The sequence below is a fragment of the Strigops habroptila genome, chromosome 5, assembly GCF_004027225.2.
Source record: "Strigops habroptila isolate Jane chromosome 5, bStrHab1.2.pri, whole genome shotgun sequence".
NCBI lineage: Eukaryota > Metazoa > Chordata > Aves > Psittaciformes > Psittacidae > Strigops > Strigops habroptila.
Window position 1 is genome coordinate 40,834,564 of NC_044281.2, and position 21,619 is coordinate 40,856,182.

At 43.4% G+C, this 21,619-nt stretch overlaps 1 protein-coding gene across 2 annotated transcripts in view; it reads right to left on the reverse strand.

Annotated features, from left to right (window-relative positions):
• Positions 1 to 21,619, reverse strand: part of PRKG1 (protein kinase cGMP-dependent 1) — a 481,254-nt gene that overhangs the window by 425,244 nt on the left and 34,391 nt on the right. The gene's annotated exons all lie outside the window — the stretch shown is intronic.

A 21,619-nucleotide genomic window follows, 5' to 3' on the forward strand; every position in this document is an offset into this window, starting at 1 on the left:
CCCAGGTTTAAATGCCATAGGTGTATGACAGCAGAATGCAGACAAGCACTTGGAGCCTGTCTTTCAATAAATATTCTTAGGGATTTCAGGGACAAATATTTCTTCCTGCTTTACAAGGCAGTAAAAGGATTAACATTAGTAGCCATGCTTTGAGACATTACCTATATAACATACCCCCCTGTCAAGAGTTAAGAAGCAGCCTGCAGGGATTTAAAGGCAAGCACCACCAATGTTCTTGGTCACTTCAGGATATAGCAATCCTGAGTGGTGTTGTGGGGGCACCATCATGCAGGCTCTGTCTAGTCTGCTAATAAACCAGATTACAGCCAGGCAAGCACCTTTTGGCAGACAACATGAACTCTAAACAACCATACAACTTGATAATGCTTAAATGGAGAAAGAACAGGAGCAGGAAGCTCATAAAGGTGTCTGTGGAAAAGCAGGGAAACTGGGGCTCATAGCAGGGCAGTACCACTAACAGTTTCTTTCCCTTTAAAGTCAGATTGGGAAGAGATCATCACATTCAAATTATCTTCTAATTCCTATGTGGACTGCATGAGCATTGACTGCCACTATCCTGCTGAGCTTTGAAGAATATCCTGAGAGCAACTGCCTCATATAAGATGCTTTTTTGGTTAGAAATGCTCTTGCTAATCTTGTTTTAGGAAGTCTACTAAGAATCCCAGGCTTGTGATGCTGCCGTTGGCTGTAACAAAAAAATATATACAGACACTCTGAAGCAGAAGATGCAGGCTTTGGCACTGTCCTCACTGAGGGGTGCTCCAAGTGGGACTGCAGCCCAAGAGCCACAGCAAGGATGCCCAGCTCCAAAGCAGACATGAGAGCAGCATGAGGCAACCATCTCCAGAGAAGCAGACTTCTCACAAACAAGCCAACATGACCCCAAGCTTGGAAAGTTGCAGTCTCAGGGCAAAGAGTGCAGAAAATTCTTAGGCTACCTCATAAAGAATAATCTACAGGAGGAAAGAGGGGTTACACTGGGGATTCAGAGAAATTTCCCTAATTACTATGAACTATGAGGCCAAGTCCAGGGATACCTGCAACCTATTCCACCCCATTCAGCCACATATAAACACAAGTCAGAAAGAACTTAAAAGAATTGAAGAATAATAGTTACAAGTTAACTGGGACATCAGGAGAAAGGCATCAAATTCATATGGAAGGCAAAGAAAAGACGAAGAGCTTTTGAGGGCTTTGGGAAATGACCCTTCTCTGATCAAAATAACTGTCCACCAGAGGAGCTGAATGCTTTCAGGAATCTGAGCCTGAAAGGATATTGAAGGGGAAACACCATATTTATTGCAAACGGGAGGATATTTTTCCACAATCAGCATACTAGTAACCTCCCATTTCATGGCATCACTTGTCTTCAGGGAATGCTAATGGGAATGGACATACAAAGGCAAAAGAAGGATGCAGCAACACAAACACATCCTACCCAGGGAAAGCTGAGGAACAGCATGCTCACTGGGGAAATGATCCTGCTGAGCAATATTTGGAGATCAGAAAGGCAACCCGCCCCTATGAGCAGTTGTAACCTACTGGTGTAACAGCCTAGCAAGCCATAATCCGAGCATGGGAGATGTTGAGGTATTCCCAAGTGAAAGCTCTCCTCTTTACAAACAGGACCACTTCAATGAGAAACAAGAGCACTGCTTATTCCTTGAGGATAGAAAGCAACATGCATTAAGCAGATTGGTATTCTAACTTCTTCAGCAAGCCAAGAAAGCCATTCCTTTAATAAGACAGGAATACTCGAGACGCAGTCTGTTGAGATGTGAGTGATGGGAAGCATACACATTTACCATCATAGGACAGGCTCTGCAGGCAGCAAGCAAGGCTCCATTCTCAGAGACAGGGTGCGTAGAAAAAGTGTAGCAGAGGTATCTGCATCAGATTTGGTAGAAAAGGGGGAGCAGGAGAGGGAGGCAAAACCAACTACATATGAAAAAGCAGAAGAGTAAATCAGGGTATCACTATGAGATAGAAACAGTGGTCCTTTTGATATAGCACACATGGCTCTCTAGGGAAACAGCTCATTTCCTCTGTCGCAAATATTTTACAGGACTAGGAATACAGTTTCATTCACTTTCTGAAAAGTGCTGCTACAACTCTTCCACATTTTGAGTTTGTTCCATGTTCCACAGACTGCATTTTGGAAATATTTACACGAAGCAATATACAGAAAGAGCTAACAAGATTGAGAAGATGTGCATGCCAAGGAGCAGAGTTATTTTGGTATAGGAGACAGGAACTATTGGAGTGAGCTGAAACAATTTCAGATTCAGTTTAACCCCCACAGACCTATAGCCTGTTACCTGAAAGACATCCAAGTCCATTTTAAAGATACTCAGGAAGTTCTTTGCTTCAAAGTCAAAAGCTCTTTGCCTATATGCTAATATACTGCATATTCACACGCAGAACATGATTAGAAAAATCAGCTCAAGCATGTGTTAAACCAATAAGCAATGAAAGTAAAGGACACCAACTCCTGAAAAAACGCCTCCCTTTTTTTGTTGCATAAATTCACTACATACAAACTTTGAAGTCAGTGAGCAATTAGCAAAACTTTCAGTATTATTTTGATTTTATTTAAATGCAGCCTATTATCTTGTCTCAGCTAGCAAACAGCAACAGCAATCAGAGCTAAAAGAGAACTCCGAGACAATAGCAAGAAACAGCAGCTGATCTCTATGCACTTTGTTGTTCGGCTAGGGACCTGCACTTTCATGTTTGCCTTTACAGCAAGTTCGAAGCATCCTCTATTTTCAGACTTCATTTTATTTACCCTTATGCACACACTGTGCAGGTCACCAACTGGTCATGCAAGATTCACCTGTCTTAAATACCTCTACTCACCTAACAAAACATTTTTAGCTAGCTATGATACACAGATCTTTGGAAACACAGTTTAAGTTAACTGTGTCCTTATGAGACAGATTCACTCTAGAAACAAAAACTTCCCAAGTTTCTCCGTTCTGAAACACTAAGAACTGGCATCCATTAGTTTTTCTTGCTCATGTCAATGTTCCTCCTATTACCATCTATTTACTCATATTTAACCCTGGTGTCCCTCAGCTGTCTAATATATTAGGTACAATGTTCCTAAACGAGTGCTAAAAGCAACATTGATATTTTTGTTTCTCTACAGCATATGATTTCAGCAGTTGGTGGCATTAACTTCACAAGGTACTCAACAAATCACAGCATTTCTTGCCTCTCATACTGTAATTCATAGAAGTATTCTTGCTCAAATCCAAGGGAAGATCTTTAGGAATACAACAGTCAGTTTTCATCTGCAGGTTTTATGTATATGTATCTGCACTTGTTTAGCAGTGATCTAAGAGAGCCGGTATATACAGTGCTGATCTGTCCAAATCCTACTTGGACAATTTGTCTTTCTGCTCAAGGAATAAAGTCTAACAATTCCTATGTACGATGGTTAATAAATAGACATGCTACTTTCAGGCAGGTTTCTTTGCAATAGAGATACAATGCTGTTCTATTTATAAAGGTCAAGCAAATTGTATGCACTGTGTGGAGCCCTAACATCTCTGTATTATTAAAACAAAGTATTTTATTTAGACAGCCCCTTTCACAGAGAGAAAAAAGTATTCTCAACATAATGTCTTTCCCCCTCCAATCTGAGTTAAGGTATGTATGCAATTTTGTGTACACTGAGGAGAACAGGAATACAAGTGTTTGTTCTTCACTTGAATTATAACAACTATTATTTTTTTAAACACTTATAACTTTTTACAAGTTGCAGGATAAGGCACAGCTATGAATCCTGCTAGGCTGTCAAGCAAGGAGAAGGCTTTGTATTATCTTGTGGGCAAGGAAATAAACTGCCAAGAACAGCAAAGGGGGTTGGGAGCGAGAAGGCAGTTAAACAGGTTTTAACACGCTTAACCTGCATCCCCAGAACAAAATCGCTGCCTTCAGCCATGCCTCTGCTATCTTCCCATATTGGAATGATGCCCTGGTGATCAACACTTTCACAAGAATTACTGAGGAGGCCAGGCAAGCATTCAATAACATATGAAGCTGACAATGCTCAAATATTCCACCGTTTTGTTAGAACTGGGTAGACATTTTTTAATGTTTATCCAGTGAACAACAATTTCAAAAAAAACACGCTTATGATCATTCTGATGATTATGCCACAGTAAAATGCAGAGAGGCCCGTGCATAAGACCACTTAATTTACTCAGCTAATAGTACCTCAGGAGATGCTAGCTCTGCAAAAAGCCCATCCAGGAATCGGAGGAAGACAGCCAATGAACATGCAAACATAGAAATCCCATCTAAACCAATCCAAATTACAGCATTTACAGTTAAAATATATTGCTTGCATTGAAACCACAATATATAAGAAATTTCTCAACTGAACCTGGTTAGGAAATTGAATTCCGATGACATTTCATCTTTGAAATTCTCCTACCACAGCCTCTAAGGTACAGTGAATGCCTGAGAGCTGAGGGCTGTCCTGTGCCACCAAGCCAACATCAGAGCACGAGTGCAATCAAAAATGCAGCTGAGTTTTACAGTTGTCTTATTTCTCCCCCATGCAGTTCAGAGAAGTCCGCAGGGCAAGAGAGGTCAAGGAGAACAAAGAAGTGCCAGGCAGAATTACCACTTGCAGGTGCTCTAATTTCTCTTTTTTTTTTTTTTTTCCTCCGGACAGATATGCCCAGCACACCCAGCTGAAGGTAACCAGCAGAAATCCCAAGTGACCAGCTAGACCTGCCAAGAATCAAGCTGAGCCCACACAGCCTTTAGACTAGGGTGGGGGGGGCAATACAGAAAGTTCTTGGCCTGAATTTTAACTATTCAAAACTGTCAGCTCTTCACACTCTTGACATCTCTATAACAGACACAAACCCAGTTTTAAAGACTGTTGTGCAAGTTACTCTCAGGTTAATAGGAAAAGAAAACCTTAAATAAATCTGTCATTAACCTATATCTGTATTAAGTTTTGTTATTTAGGTGGAAACCTAGGGAAAGCTTCTCTGCCTGTGAAAATCAATTGCTCCTTAAGCAACAGCACTAGAATTTTAAGTGTCCTTTTTTGTTAAAGACTATGCCTTGTAGTTTGCTATTTAATTCGGAATAAAACCTAATTTCTAATCACCAAGTGTTCATGCTTACGAAGGAATTACAGTTAAAATATTCTCTGGGATTTAAAAATTAAGACTTTACAAATGCTGGTTAATCAGCATTGAAAGCCAGATAGATCAAAGACTGGAACGATGGGGGCAGACCAAAGTGCATGCTGACAATTCTCTCCTCAGGTACACCACCAGGTGCCCCAAGCTGCCCAACTTCTTGTAAATTAGGTGGCAAAAACAAATGAACAGCACAAGTACATCTTTAAAAAGAAAAATAAAGGAGTAAGTTTCATACTGCACTCTGGCCACTATTGGGGTCCCAAGAAGCACTTAATGTGGGCAGATGAAATCCTCCTTGTCAAAAGCAGAAGAGGATTGTTGCAGATCTGCAGACTCCCTCTCCTAATCTGTTCTGGCAAGACAATTATGCTATTTGCTTCCTTAAAAAAAAAATTTTAAAAGAAAATGCATACACAAACAAAGGGCTAACCATACAATCAGTACCAACAGTAATGCCAGGAAAAGAGCCTGCTGCAAGATAAAAATGTGATTTTCCATGTAAAGGAAGATGCTTATTTTTTAGCTCATACTTTTTGTAGGGATCAATAAGACTTTGGTCACAGAGAAGAGTCTGGGGGTTTTGGCTTCTGACAGCATTAACTGTTTTCTACCTAAAAAGCCTATGGACGTAGTGCTAACAAAAGGCCAAGGAGAGAGAACAAGACTGAACACAGAGACAGTGTGCCTAAGAGCTTGCCTTTTCTTATTTTTTCAGCTGTGACAGATGTCCTTTCCCTACCACTCAGAATTACTCTTTTTGCAAAGAACAGAACCCACAAACAGACAAGACATTTGCAGACAGTACAAAAAGCAGTTCAGAGGGTGTGAGGGGGAGGGTCAAAAGCAGAAATCTTTGTTTGGCACCTAAATATAGACCAGTTAACTCAGCAAACATTTTTTCTCTACTACATGCTATTTTGTCTATATTTAGAGGCTGTAAGGAACCAGCTGTAGCATCACCATTTTATTACATTCTCTGATTGAGAATTTGCTTTTGTTCCCCAGCACTAATCTCTGCTACTAAATGACCATAACCATGACTTACCTGAGTCTTGGGTATAAAAAATCCAGTTTCCCACTGAAACACCAGGAATAAGGATAAGCTCTTAACCTTAGCCTTACGCGAAGGAGCTCTGCTTAGCTATATCTAGCTGTGAACCAAGCCTTTACCAATCAAAGAGGACACATCAGCAGGCTGTTAATCAGGCACAGGTTGATTAGTTATTTTATTCAACATGACACAGCTGCTGGTAAAAGACAGGTTTCAACAAATTGCATTCAGAAGGAGGCTGCTTTTAAGGAAAGCCTTTTCAAATAGTAAAAAAAAGAAGTTTCAGCACTTTCAGATTCTTGTTTTAAAATCATTGTAACCTTCCAGAGTATTTTTGCTGTCCCCCCCTCCCCCCATTTTTTTATAGGATTGCATAGCTGGACACCTGTAGCATGTGAAGGAAAACTTTGTGATGAAAATTACCATACATTAGGATTAGGGCTAGAATGATTTTTTTTTCCCCCTAGAATCACTTAAATCAAACCTTGCCTACTGAAGTTTTATCATACAGACAGATCTCGGTCAGTGCAGCATCTGATTTACCTTTTTAGATGAGTGCACAAATCAACAACTGATTTAACTTCTCAGAATCCCTCCCTGCACAACAAATACTTTTTAAAGAGAACAGGCCATGGGCAACAAAGGGATAGCTTCTTACTCAAAAAAAACCAAAAACATATTCTACTTTTTTTCTTCCAATGCTTTCATACTAATTTGCTGAGGTACCTGACTCTTTTTCTCAGTACATGTACTGCAAAAAAGCGCACTTGAGTCTACAAATCAATCCAGAGAAAAGGGTATCAGGGCACTGAATGGCTGCATTTGAGCAATCTCAGGATCGCCAACACAAATAGATAAAGAGAGACTTCTAGGTCTTCTGAAAATGTGCAGAGCACAAGAAAGGTTTAAAACAAGCAGATCGTGTTCATGGAAGGAAGAAAACAGCAGTGTGAGAGAGAGAGGCATAGCACTGCTTGTCTTCAAGTGATGGATCTGAAGCATCAATGGGTGATGATCAGGCTCCATGCTCAGGACCTGGCATCCTTCAGTTCTGCCTTCTCTGTCTGTTGGTGACCTGAAGGATTTGATCAGGCTTTAGATACTTGCAATTTAGGGTGTGATGGCCCCTCTCACATTTTGTACTGCTAAGTCAAATGGAAAGCCAAGGCAACTCTGAAGAAGCTACAGAGCAAACAACCTGACATCAAGTTAGCTTTTTTGTGCATTGTAGTCTTCAATTGAACTGATGAAAATTCCATTAAGAAGCTTGGAAGAATAGAATATTATCTCCCCATGATGTATCATTTCTTCAGTATGAACAAAGTCAAAAACTATTTCAAGGGCTGACCAACAGAATCAGAGTAGGTAATGGAGCTGAAGGCTTCCAACTATGCAAGCACGTTATGTAAATTTTTTAAGCTTCACGTACTATTCAAGAACTAGCATCTAAGCCTCATAAGGCTCCTCCAGCACACATTAAAAGTCAAAATACCTATAAAGATCATACCTTCTTGGTACATTATACAAGGATCCACATTTTACACAGTTGCCTTGACGATCCTTAAGATTTAATTCAGTACATTAAGTCAGGTTATCCTAACTTACACTGTCAGATCCTATACCATGCAAACAGGGTACAGGCTCATGAAGCTTTAGATTTTGTTTGCCACATAATCATAAATTTTGCATTGATTTAACAACTCTGCCCCAGTGCTCTGGAAGATTGTTCAGCTCTATTTAAAAAGTAGCCTTCTTCAGTACTAGCCTTGCAGCCAAAACTTTTGTGGCCACTAAATCCAGTGAGCTTAATCAAATAATGTGGTTCCAATATATAAGATTTGCCCATCACAGACTGCACCAAGAATCTTTTGTGGTGGAAAAATTTGCAAAAAACAAGTAGAAACAGGTTCATTTTGATTAAACCTGCAACTGAAAGTCCTCTACAGCTCATAGTTAGAATTTCCAGTTGAAACAAGAAGAGAGAAGAGAGCCACTGTGCTCCAGGGGTGAAATGTGAGTGACACAAACTCATGTCCCTGGTTCTGCCTAATTTCACTCAGATCTCCCATGTGTTTGCCCTCACTACGCTGATGGAGCAGCCTCACTCTCTATGGAAGCTTTTCTATGTGTACCTGCAAATTCTGGGATAACGCCTTAACCTGAGCTAATATATGCAAAGTGATGATCTAAATGTGAGGCTAGTGGTTTCCTATTTGAGACCTTTCAGGCTTTCAAATCAAAAATAAAACAAAGACCTGTTGTGTCCATGCAGGAGTAATAGCATAAGATCAAAAAGCTGAGATTTGCTTGACAATGTCCCTTTTGGACTTGCTTTGCCTACCTAAATAACAGTAACAGTTATCCTTCTACGAAGTCCAAAGCAGGGGGAAAAAAAAATGTTGTGGATTTAAAAGTGAAGTGATAATTTGTTCCCAGTCATGGACAGCACATGCTCTTGAAGTACCTGCCACGATAGTCGATGAGAAAATAACAACACTTGCAAAGCAGAAGGCAGAGCAGCTGCTTTCTACATGACAGGAGCAGAAGTCAGGTCTGCCACCATACAGAGCCAAATGTCATTTTGCCCAGTGCCTAAGCCCTAACAAACAGCAGCTGCACACATAACATACCTGTGTTTGCAATTACTGCCTAATGTACTCTGATATTCATGCTTGCCATGCCTACAGAAAATACTCCTTGATGGTGTGTGCTTTCCCGCAGGCACATTAATAAATCTTGCAAATGAATGGAGGGAAATCAGACAGTTAGCATTCCCTTGGGACTCCTCTAATGAAAGACTGCTGGACCACAATACAATACCCACCCGCAACAGATAACTGTGCCACTGCCAAAAAAAGGCCATGTGAGCTTTTCCTGCCAAAGCAAGCTGTGACTCTGAGATACCCTGTCAGCGTCAGTTAAGAAGCAGCAAAATAAGATAGTTGCACCCACCTGTGTCCCTTTTCCAAGCAGAAGAGTTGTGAAACTTCAATTATCTTCCCACACCAACAAATCTAACTTCAAACAACGAATCAGAGGCTGTGTCTTCCTTTCAGCAACCTGAACCAAAGTAATGCCAAGTAAAACCAGGGTATCTGCCTTACTTAAGCTCTCCCAACATACCCATTATCACGGTATCTGAATACATCTGTGTCTTGGTATACTGCTAATAGAGAAAAGCCATCGCCTCTCTATGCTTCATTTCTCTCGTGTGCCTCTCAGAGCTAGGCTTCTACTGGGAAAACAGAAAGCAATCAAGTGTCTGATGAGTGGGAGATGTGTTCTCTCATTTGTGCAACTGCTGTGTTAACAGGATTTAAATATGCAAAGATGCATAAGGAAAAAAAACTTAAATGTATATTTATATATGTTTTTATATATACACACACTCCAACTAGTTCTTAAATATCTAGCAAGTTTAGATAAATAGCACCATTTTAGCACTCAGACATAAGTTATGCATGAAGGTATACACACAGACATTTCTAACTGAGATTTAGACTACTTTTTTGTCTGTACACTCTGCACTGGTGAGACGTTTCTGTTACTCGGTCTATAGGCAGGACTGCAATAAGGACAAGTAATGATAAAATGCAACCTTACAGAGCTGGAGCAGCACTTCATCAAGCAGCACAAAAAGACATCGAGTCACTGCAGGATAACAGCCATCACATGGTATGCATCGTGAAATTTTGTCAACACAACTCAAAGGCATTACCACTAAGGAGTTTATCACTGCAATGAACTCCTCCCCTTGCTCCTAGCCTGGCTAGCAACAAGGGGTTCCTGCTATAGTAATTACCATAACATGCAACTCAAATCCCAGGTTACAACAATTTAAAGGTATTTCCATTACAGTCTCCATTCCTTATCCCTTTGGACCAAGCCATAGGGTTTAGCGTTGCAGTGAACTCCTTCCCTTGCTCCTGCTCTGGCTTTGACTTATCCACAGACTGCAGTCTCTTAGGGGTGGGTGCACCTGCTCCAAGAGGAGTCTTATTTATGCAGCACAGTCTCTCCAGGGGCATACATACTGCAGCAGACTTACCCATAGCCACAGTTGCTTTGAGGTGCACCTGTTCCAGCTTGGCGTTCTCCATGGGCCACAATGCCTTCAGAGATACCTGCTCCAGCATGGCCTTACCCATGGCCACAGTCCCTTTGAAAGTAAACCTACTCCAACATGGCCTTATCCATGGCTGTAGTCCCTCCAGGGGTGGACTTGCTCTGTCTTGGTCTTATCCATGGCCACATGCTGTGAGGTGCTCCAGCATGACCTCATGCACAGCCACTGCTGTTTTAAGGTGTACTTGCTGCAGCATGGACTTATTCTTGGGCCACAATCCCTTCGGAGATATACCTGCTGCAGCACAGACATTAACCATGGCCACAGATGCTTCAAGACGTACCTGCTCTAGCATGGACTTATCCATGGCCACAGATGCTTCAGGGTGTCCTGCTCCCACATGGACTCACGCACAGTACAATCCCTTCAACTCGAGTTCACGCTGGAATTCCAGCCTGTCCAGTACAGCAGCACAAAACCAGCAGCGATGCCCTGCTCATCTGCCAGCCCAGGCACATGGCCATTGCTGTTCCCAGGCACAGCAGAGTAAGGTGATAAGCAGTAGAGCAGTACAGCAAGCAACAAAAGCAAAAATCTGCTGCTAATGAGCATTAGACTCTAATATACAATGAGGCAAGCGAGCCCCATGGCAAACACGGAAACTTGTCAATTAATACCTAAACAGCAATAGCAGTTGTAAATTTGATCTAGCACATGCCAATCAAATCTGTTGTTATTTTGAACTCTTCAAGCCCCACACTGGTCGCCAAAAAGTACTGTTGTGGTTTAACCCCAGATGGCAACTAAGCCCCACACAGCTACTCGCTCACTCCAACACCAAGGCATTCATTCACTCCTTCCCATCAGAGGTATGCATTCAGCAATGTCCAGGAAAAAAAGGCTCCGTCATGTGTAATGGTAACTTGGGAAGACAAACGCCATCACTACAAATGTGCCGCCCCCCTTCCTCCATCTTCCCCCAGCTTTATATGCTCAGCATGACATCATAATGCATGGAATATCCCTTTGGTCAGTTCAAATCAGCTATCCTGGCAGTGTCCCCTCCCAAGTCCTTGTGCACCCCCAGCCTACTTGCTGGTAGGGCAGCATGAGGAGCAGAAAAGTCCTTGACTCTGCATAAGCACTGCTCAGCAATAACTAAAACATCCCTGAATAATCAACATTGTTTCCAGCACAAATCAAAAACAGAGCCCCATACCAGCTACTATGAAGAAAATTAACTCTACCCCAGCCAAACCAGCATAATGCCCAATGCAGAGCAAACTGACCACTCTCACTTTGTGTCCTTTTTGGTGCATTTTTTTAAGGGCAGGGGATGTGCATTATCTGTCTTTTGGCTGAGCCGAACAAGGTGGAGGAAGCCAATGTGACAGAATTAGTTTGCCCATAACAGCAGGCCCACGAGAAGTCACATCTGATCAGTCCCGAATCAACTGATTTTGTACAAACTGGCACACTAGAAAAACTGGATTGTCAGGAAAATCAAGCCTCCTGCAGTATCCTCCTGTGCTACAGCCACTGGAGGCTTTCTGCCTCCTGATGCATAGAGGAAACAAGGCAGATTTTCAGGGAGATGTAAAGTCTAGACTCTATCAGATGGGACAGCTTTGCAGAAGGAAGAGCTTTGGGGTTGAGAGGGAAAAGAAGATCAAGCATCCATAGGAAGAGAAAAAAATCTTGGGCTGAAGAAGAAGGAGAAGGAACAAGACACCCAGGGAAGTAACAGAGGGCTCAGAAGATGAGGAAGAAGACAGTGAGGCCTTTCCTGGGAAGAGCAGTCTGCCCTGCCATAGTGGGCAGAAAGGACAGTGGCATGAAGGCAGAGGGTTCTGGGAACATAATGCCAGAGCATATGCCGCAAACAGGACAGAGCAGACTTTCAGGGACCTCAGTGGGAACCCGGAAGCAGAGGTCAAGGGAACAGATGAAAATGAATTCAGCCCACAGAAACTGCAAATCACCATATTCCCAGATTGTACAATCTCACACTGCAGATTCATATCCTGCTGCAGGTAACTGCAGAAAACTGGAAAGAAAGTGTAATTTCCTTTCCCCTCCGCAGCCCCCTTCTTCCACAATGCTTAAATGCTCAGTTTTTCGTCCCTCACTTCTTAAAGCAGGAAGAGAGAGGAAAGAAATCCCGGTGCCTCATTTGCCTCTTCCAGCCTCTTCCCCGAGTCCTCACTGCCGTTCACTCCACAGCGCTCTCTGCAGTCTCCAGAGCAGGGATCCAGCTGCCTAGCCAAAGACAGGATTGAGCTGCTACTGTTGCAGCTGTGGTCTGGGTGACAGCTATGTTGAATAGCCCTGCTGAAGACCACATATCATTTATCAGGTATCAAAGTCATTTATCTGTTTTGTCCATTAAATATATATATCAAACTACAAAACACAGCAGTTGCCAAAAGATGCGTATCTCCTCTATGTGACCAAGTTTAGCCACTGTTAAACCTCACATGTAACCTCTTACAAGACTTTCACCAATTTAAGCAATAGTGAAACCTCACAGCAAAGAGGTGGATGCTAACTCCATTGCATATGTATTTCCGACTCAGAAAGCCAGATGCCTGATCTTCCATTTTACCTAAAGGAGCTCCTAAGGTTTTTAAGAGTCATGATTTTCAAAGCTTCTCTATAGCTACTAAGATAGCTATTGTTTCCAACCAGCATAAATGTATAGCTGAATGGCATTATTTGCATCACATTTGGTTTATCTAGCCCTTTGTTAAGTGCTTGGCTATTGCCTTGGCCATGCTGTTGCCTGAGTCATACAGCAATTGATTTCTTCTATTCATCAGAAATGTAACCCACCAAGAAAGTTATTTTCCTCATTTAGCCTGTGGACTACAAGAGCACTAATGAATTCCCCTCAGCCAGTGGATCTTTGCACACAATTGACATCAAATAGGCAGTTTAAATAGTAACAAGCACTGACAGCTCCCAGGGACCCACTTACACTGGGGGCAGGGAGCAGTAGCTTTAGATTTTCATCATATCCATGTCACCAGTTATTTACTCCTTCGCTCCTGAATCTGAATGATACTCTGTGGCTGCTAAGCCACAGAAGCCAGCAGCATTTTGACATTCCCAATTGATACTGGAAAAAAATCCATAACCTCCACCAATATGAAAGTGTGATTGTTTTCTATCCTAATAAAAGTCCATCTCGTAGTGTATTTGTATTAATGCAACACTCCCATATATGTGAACAAGTACATACACGCACATACATAATTATCATTATTTATATTTCTCTTGAACCTAGGATATCACATTTAACACAAAGTATGCGTATATTTACAAGACTCCAGTTTCACTTTTGGTCAACCCAGACAGCTACATTATGTTGAACTATTCATTGAAATCACCCATGATCACACATGATCACAGAATATTAAGTAAGTGAAAAAATGAGCTGGCCTGGCTAGGTAGTTTTCTTATCTGCTTCAAGCCCACATTGCAGAGTCAGTCCACAGCTTTCCTGACACAGTTCGTGTGTTTAACAGGATACACCTCCAATAAATATGCTCACAAACCAGAATTTTGGAGAAAGAAACACAGCTTCAGGCACAAAAAGTGTTGCAGTATGATGATGGGATTTTTTTCAGTGATATCCTAGTTCAAGATTGCTCCTAATAAACAAGCACCAAGTACAGTCCAAATATGCCAATCCTACTTTTTAAAGTCTGGGAGCCCATTTTCTACTTTGAAACCAGGCACCAGTGTTCAAGTTTGGCTATACATGCTCAGGCACTAGTTTCCAAGGAAACCAGTGACTTCACGAGCATTGCAAAATGCAAGTGTTCGCTGTTTCACAAGTACACTGTAGCTATCTCCGTGACACAAACCCTTCCAGGTAGGTGCTTTACCACTGTTTCTAAAAGACCTTAATAGAATTTCAGGCGTTTAGGGTGTCAGCATATACAGTATGTACCCAAGCAAAGTGCACACTTGCAACCAAACCACTTTCTGTATATGTTAAGAGAAAAAGAAAGGAATTATTTGTGTTGGTTTAGAGTTCAATGTAGCAAATACTTTTGGTTTTCCCTGTTCTATCAGCAGTTCAAAACAAAAACACAAACCATGAATGTCAGGGACTTCTCTGCCTGCATGTACCCCCTAGAAACGGCAAAACAGCAGATGGAAAACATTTATACAAGTATTTATCCTTTAGCCTGCTATAAATGCAAGTATTTTGGCATCATGAAAAGCCAAAAAAGAAGCAGCAGCACTGACATTTATGACAGTAAGTAAGTGGCATTTAAACCACCATCTCCAGTTCAAATGGAACTTTCCAGGACCACTTCCCTTAAGATGAGGTTCGCATTCAATGACTTCTGAAATCTTAGCATCCCACAGTATCTGTGTCAAGCAGGATAACCAAATAAACAGGTGCATATCAAGACAATATGTTCTTTTTAACTCTCTAAAGGGGCAATTTTTTCCCCTTGACTCATGTTTTGCACCTGGTGTTCAGCCAAGACAATGTTTAGTAAAGTCATGGAGTTCACTTGCCTTCCCAGTGAGTCTGCATGCTGCAAGCAGCTGGCTAGCCTAAATTTTGTGCTGCTACATACATTTTTGCTCAGTATGAGCACTCTGATCTGGGGCAACAGGGGGTTATTCATTTCAGACAAGTAAGACACATACTGTATTTAGGAACACAGGATGCTACAGCTCAGGGCTACTTTCACAGAAAGTCTGGAGAGAAGGCATTTGTGTCCATGGTCTGGGACCTCATTTTCTGCTGATGTACTTTCAAACTATCTACCTATAGCATTCACTCAATAATACAGATAAGAGAGCAAAAGGTTAACTGTGTAGAAAATTAATTTATGGAGATGTATTACAATTAAAAAAAAAAAGTTTCTATGTTAATAACCACTGTCATTTAAGTGCTTCTAGCTTACTTAAAACTACTGTACTTGCTGAATAGTTTTGTTTTGCATATAACCACCATAAAGATTTCAATATTGATTCTGAACAGAACTACTTTGCTTTAAAACATAGTGTATTTATGCTATTCTGCTAAAACAAATATCAAAAAGCAGCAAAAATTAGAAGTATGTGTTGCTTATTGCTACTGAGCAGAACTAAAAATAACTGAAATTTCAGCAAAGTTTAATCTTGCCGTCACTCATCAAAGCAAGAATCAGACAGAAAATGACAAAACAAATATGTGGCTTTAACAGCTTTGTCCACTGAATTGTTTTTTTTACCTTCTTTGAATAAAACACCTCTGGTCCTTAGAGTTACATTCAGCATAAACATTACCTGACTAAACAAGCATACTTCACAGATGACCTAAAACACTACATGTCAGTAGAGAAAAATCTTCTTCTGCATAATAACTACATACTATATAGTTATTCCTTACCACCACTAGTAACCAAAACCTCTGAAGGCTGAATTATACAAAAAGCTAAGCTATCAGCAGTATCACGCTTGCCACTTCCCAAGGCATTAAGCAGCACTGACTCCAAGGTGTGAGTCACGTGTGCCTCTTGCGTAGAGGAAAGCCCCATCCAGCACCACATCCACTGCCAAGCCAGACCTGCCAAAACAGTGTAAAATAACATTTGACTGACTTGCATTCACCGCTATGCTTGACACACTGCGTGTTAAAACTTCTGTCAGGAAGCGTATCATTCTTCACAATAAAACCTCATCCCTGTGAAGCGCGAGGAGGCTCTGCTCTCAGCCCTCCTGTGCGAACAGAAGCAGAGCAACTTGGGTATTTGGGGGGTCAAGAGAGGAGACGGCTCACAAGGCAACTCTGCCAAGCTGCCTTGCCCAGCCTTAGAGAGAAGTTTAGGACCTGCCTGATAGGTAAGCAGCAAGTCCCACATACCCAGATTCAATAGCACTTGCTTCAGGAGCAGGCGGTCCTTCACAGCACTCAAGAGCTTGCCCATGCAAATCAGCCATCTGAAGCCAAACACAAAAACCACAAGAGGGTTTTAGTGGCACCACACTGGTAGAAAGGCAGGAGAAAAGTCAGTCTGTCCCCTTGACAGCCTCCAAGATGAGTGGAAAGCTATTCAGCAGGGGTCTAAGGGAGATTATTCCCGAAGGCAATGCTCTTGGCCACATCTCATATTGGTGGGCATGTCATCCTTTCTCACAGACCTCTTAAGAGTGGAGAGACACTGTCCCATCACCACTCAACACATAACGGTAAAGTCCTAACCCAAAAGTCCTAACCCCCTAGATCCTGCATACTGGAAAAAAAACCCACTAACACTAATTGATACCAGCACTTCATCAAGAATTAGCTGATTTTTCCAGGCACACAAGTTCTTTTTCAGAACAATGTTAAACTACATTCAGATGGATCGACGTTTTATCACATAGCACATAAAAGCAACCGCAGCAGTTAATTACTCTCAAACAAATGATAAATACATTTTAATTGGTCACTGGACACATCATACCAAATTATATCTTGATACTGAAAAAAACCCCTAAGGTTGCACAACTACATCCATTGCTGCTGACTGCTTTTGATATTATGTTTTCTGCAGCACAACACCAAAACCAGAAAGTAACAGGATTAAAGAGGCCACCATCCCTCATCTGATTTCACAGCTCCTGTCCCACACTGCAGGAAGCAATCACTGCAGGCGGGTGTCTCAGTTCCTGATCACAGGTCCCTCAACCACCTCGACCAACAGTTTCTACTGGTTAAATTATGTTGCAAGCATCCTCCAAAGTATTTTAGAAAGAGGAAAGCATGGGGTTTAAGAAAGAGGTTGGGTTTCTGGTTGGTTGGGGTTTTTTAGAAGTATAGTTTGAGAGTTTTAATTCATGAAATGCTCCTAGGTACTACAGCATACATACATTTATAAATATCAGCAGATAATTTTATGCAAACACTCTAAATATGAAGTGCTTTTCAAATATTTCTGGGGATTTTATTACTATTATGATCACTTAAAAATATGCCTCTAGTCCACAGAAGATGTGCACGTTCGCCTTCAAAGAACCAATTTGGCCTTTGAAAGGATTTTGTTAAATCTGTTGTATGTATGTCATACTTTCCCTAAGGCTATGCAACCAAGCGTTTGTTGGGGGTTTTTTAGCTATTTTTAAACAGCACTCCTAAATATGACTCACAGACAGCTCCTTCCCCCAAAACCAAATCTCTGGGATTTTGGCAGATTCCCCAGCTTTACATTCAATTCATTCCTAAGTCTGTTAACTCACAAAAACAAGTCATTCTTCATCTTACTCATTATTTTCTATAAATGACACAGCGTTTTGCCCTTATCTCAGTTAATGACAAGGCATACACAACCCCTGACAAAAGAAGATCAGGCCCTATACATTTCTTGAGGCTCACAAGCTCTCACTTTGTTTTACTTTCTGCTTCTACATCTTTTTTCCTTTCCCTTCTGGAAAACAGAATATGCTGATTACATAGTCTTCAAAAAAAGCATACAGCTGTTGCCAATCACCAAACGAAACAGCCTTTTAAAATTAAAGTCCTGGGTATTTTCCCATGGCAAGTACAAAACAACAAAAGTGAAGAGACAAGAGTTACAGCTTCCTAGTTAAAAAGGCTATTCTTTGGTTTGCAGCTCTGTAAAATCTTAACCGGAATAACAGTTGGTACAAGTCTGGTCTCACAGTATTCTTTTCATGCTGACAGGCTGTTAGCAGCCAGGATATACCCTGTGAGAGGTCAAAGGTGTGGAAAAACAAACAGAGCAGCAATTTTAGAAGATGAAGAGGAGATAAGGATTTGTTACTGCATTTTTCTACCATGGAAAACCACCCAGCTTTCTTCAGTTTGTGCTCACTTATTCCAGTCACTTCTTGCAAGTTATTTCCTTTGAGGGGAGAAAGAAAAAGCCACTTCTTTTTGGACAACTGGCTTCTAGTTACTTGAATAGGACGACTGATAAAGTCTGACTTCTCTCACTGGTCTTGTGACTTGGAAGAAAATGGCAGGATGTGTCCGTCCATGGATTTTAGCTATAAATTTCTCATGTGAACCCACAAAGTCCATCTCACATTAAGAAGAAAAAAAAAAAGAAAAAAAGAAAGAGGCAAAATAAGCCCAACCCTGCAACAGTAACTAAAACTCTTTAACACCCTGAAACAGGTATTTTTTAAAACTTAAATCTTAAATGGTGGGGGTTGTGTGCAAGGTAAGATCTTGCAGAACATTTAATGGTATTTTTCTATATGAGGCAATTACATTTAACACTTGAAAGCCATTCAGAGTTTAACCATTTTATAACCCAAAATCTGCTACCTGGTATCACAGCAGCTTCCACAGACACTTCACCACAGAGTTAGACCCACAGGTATCACAAGTGTACCATGACCATCATGATCACCGCCCCTCATTGCTAGTAGACTTTCTACTACTACTGATCCTACCAACCTCCAGCCACTTGAAGTGTTCCATCAGATCAGGAAGACAGACCCGGCATCACCTAACTGCAAAAAAACCACAGGCTACCTAACAGCTGAAGATTTCCTGTGCATCCTCTTGGTGCTCCTGTTCCTGTATAATGCTGGAAATGTAGGATGCCATGACCTCAAAAGTCACTGAGGTTTGGCATGAACACAGAAAAAAAGTCAACCCTTCTTTGCGTATATTGGTAGTTCCTGTTCTGCTTCCACGTCCTCCCCAGAAATGGTTATCTTGAACATCAGAACGTCATCAAGATTGTGTCACGTTCATTTAATGAAGACAAGGACCTTCCCTCAACCACTCACAAGCACTGTGTAAGCAATGTTTGCAGCCACACATAGAAAAATAGAATAAAAATCAAAATTTGGGTATTAATGATCCCAAATAAACTAGACCACTTGTGCTTCCTCAGTCAGTCTCCCAGGTACATCCATGGCTAACAGAGTGGGTCATGTGGATTACATTTTAAACATGACAACTAGAGGTAAGCAAAATACACGGCTCACATTGTCTTTTATTTATGTAGCCATTATCTTCCTTTCCATTGGGATGCTCAAATTGTAAGTGCTCATCAGTGCAGTTACAGATTTAGGCAAGCACCTGAGATGACCATCTATCTCCAGAGGACATCACATCATCTCAGCAGGTGCCCATCCTTGAGTGTCAGGGCTTCTCATCACCATAACATGACGGCTGAAGCAGAACAGTGAATGCTTCCCAATGCAACGTGTACTCCTGAAGCCATTAACAGGTATCTTTTCCACCTCAGTGATTAAGATCTGAACCTGCAAGTTGACTTAAATATTGTAAAGAGTACTGGAGTATTAACCATGATCAGTATGAGGCAGCTGCTGTGTGTCACACCCCACATGAAACTACAGCAAGGCATTTACGCAATGAGCAATTAAAGTTCAAGGTAGAAAACGTTTTACTTCAGGTTTTTGTCAGGCTTCCTACACATTTTGCCATACACAGCAGAGGCTCCAGGCTTGTTCTGCTGAAACCTGAAGTGCTTCCCTAAGCTCTGGGGAGCTCAAGTCACACACTTTGAGAACACCAAGGAGCAAACGCGTGTGTGCCCCTGACAGAATGAAGAAAATCCCTTTGGTTGCGATACTCTGTGCTACACCTCAATCAAGGAAATCGTGCTTCTGGGCCGCCCCATCCAACCTTAGACGTTTACCAGACACACCGTGGCTTGCACACACCTGCTCTCCCGCCCGCACCTCAGCCCACCGCCCGCATGCGGGTGAGCAGTGCCCCGCGCCTCACAGAGCCTGGCCTCCACGTCTTGCGGTGGTTTCTGTTTGCTCTGGGGGCTTGGCGGGGGATGGGTTTTGCTCCACCAGTTTCTCCCCACTGCCCAGTTGAATTCGGAGCCGCGGCCGTTCGCCTTAAAAGGACAAAACATCTGTGGATGAACGGCGGCGGGAATGGGGGGCCGGGCAGGCAGGCAGGAGAGCGGGCAGCCGCCGCCCGGCCACACGGCGGCCCAGCCCGGCCCAGGGTCCCGAGGCGGCGGCGGGGCTGTCCCACGGCTGCCGCCCTCCCTGGGCGGGCGGCCCCGGCGCGGCGGTTGCCAGGAGACAGCGGTGCCCCGCCATGGCGGCAGATAGAGCCGAGGCTGCGCGGGCAGGGCAGGGCCAGTGGTACCGCTCGGCCCCGGCCCGTAACAACCAGGGGACCGGGCAGCTCCTGCTCTGACATCCCCAGTCAGGGCAGCGGGCAGTACCTGGGCATCGTCCCTCGCCGCTGCCCCACCTCGTCTGCAGCACCTGCGCCACCAGCTCCACCACCGCCTCGGCCCGGGAGTACACCCGGACCCATGTGGGGCTGGTGAAGTTCCCCATGGGGCTCCAGAGCGGCCTCGCTGGAGCGACGCAGCGTCGAGAGGCCGAGGGCCCCCTCTGCCATGTGCCCTAACAAGTGGCTGGGGGTGACTTGCATCCCAAAGCCCACCCAAAACAAGAACAACCCCGACTACTCGGATGGCTCGAACCATCCTCCTCGACCCCACCACTCCCTTTTAATTCAGCGAGGAAGATGTCAGCTGCAAAGGGGAGGTGGACTTGCCCACCGACTGGCAGCAGCGATGGGGAGGCCGGACCCCGACTGCCGCCAGCGGGGGGGCACGGCACAGCGCGGCAGCAGCAGGAAGCAGGGGAAGCGAGCGCTGGGCCGCCCTCCACTGTGCTTGCACATGAAGCCTGGCGCTTTAGCGGCAGATAAGCGCTTTTTTTTTTTTTTTTTCCCTTAAGGAGTGCTGAACCAAATACATTGCGATTTATTGGATAGGAAAGGATACGCGGGGCGGGGGGGGGGGGGGGAGAAGTGGGTGATCCCGGTCCTGCGAGGTCTCCATTTTCTCTATTAAATCGCTATAATTTGCCTAATCTGCAGCAAGTGTGAAACCAGGACAGAGCATCTCCCAGGCGTGCTGTGAGCCGAGGTTGCCCGCAACTTTCGCTTCCCGTCGCCTCTCCCCCCGCCCGCCGGAACACGCTCCACCGGACCAGGACGCTGCAACGAGCCCCTGTCGCTGCCTGCCTTTCCCCCCTCAAAACACCAGCACCCACGGGACAAGGGACGCTAGGCAGGGCGGTGGGAAAGCTACTGGAGACCCGGGCAGCGCACCCCGCCGGGTTCCAAGTTTCCCTGCCCGCCCCGCTGTGACTCGCTCCCTCCAGGACGCCGCTCCTCTCCGGAGGGGAGAGACCTCCGGATTTCTCCCGCTCCCTCCCGCAGCAGTAAAGCCCCCGAGACCAGGATGCGTTCCGGTTCGAACGCCGGGAGCAGAAACTACCCCGGCGACCGACTGCCCCTGCCGAAGCTCGCCGCCGTGCCTTCCCGAACGGGATGGAGGG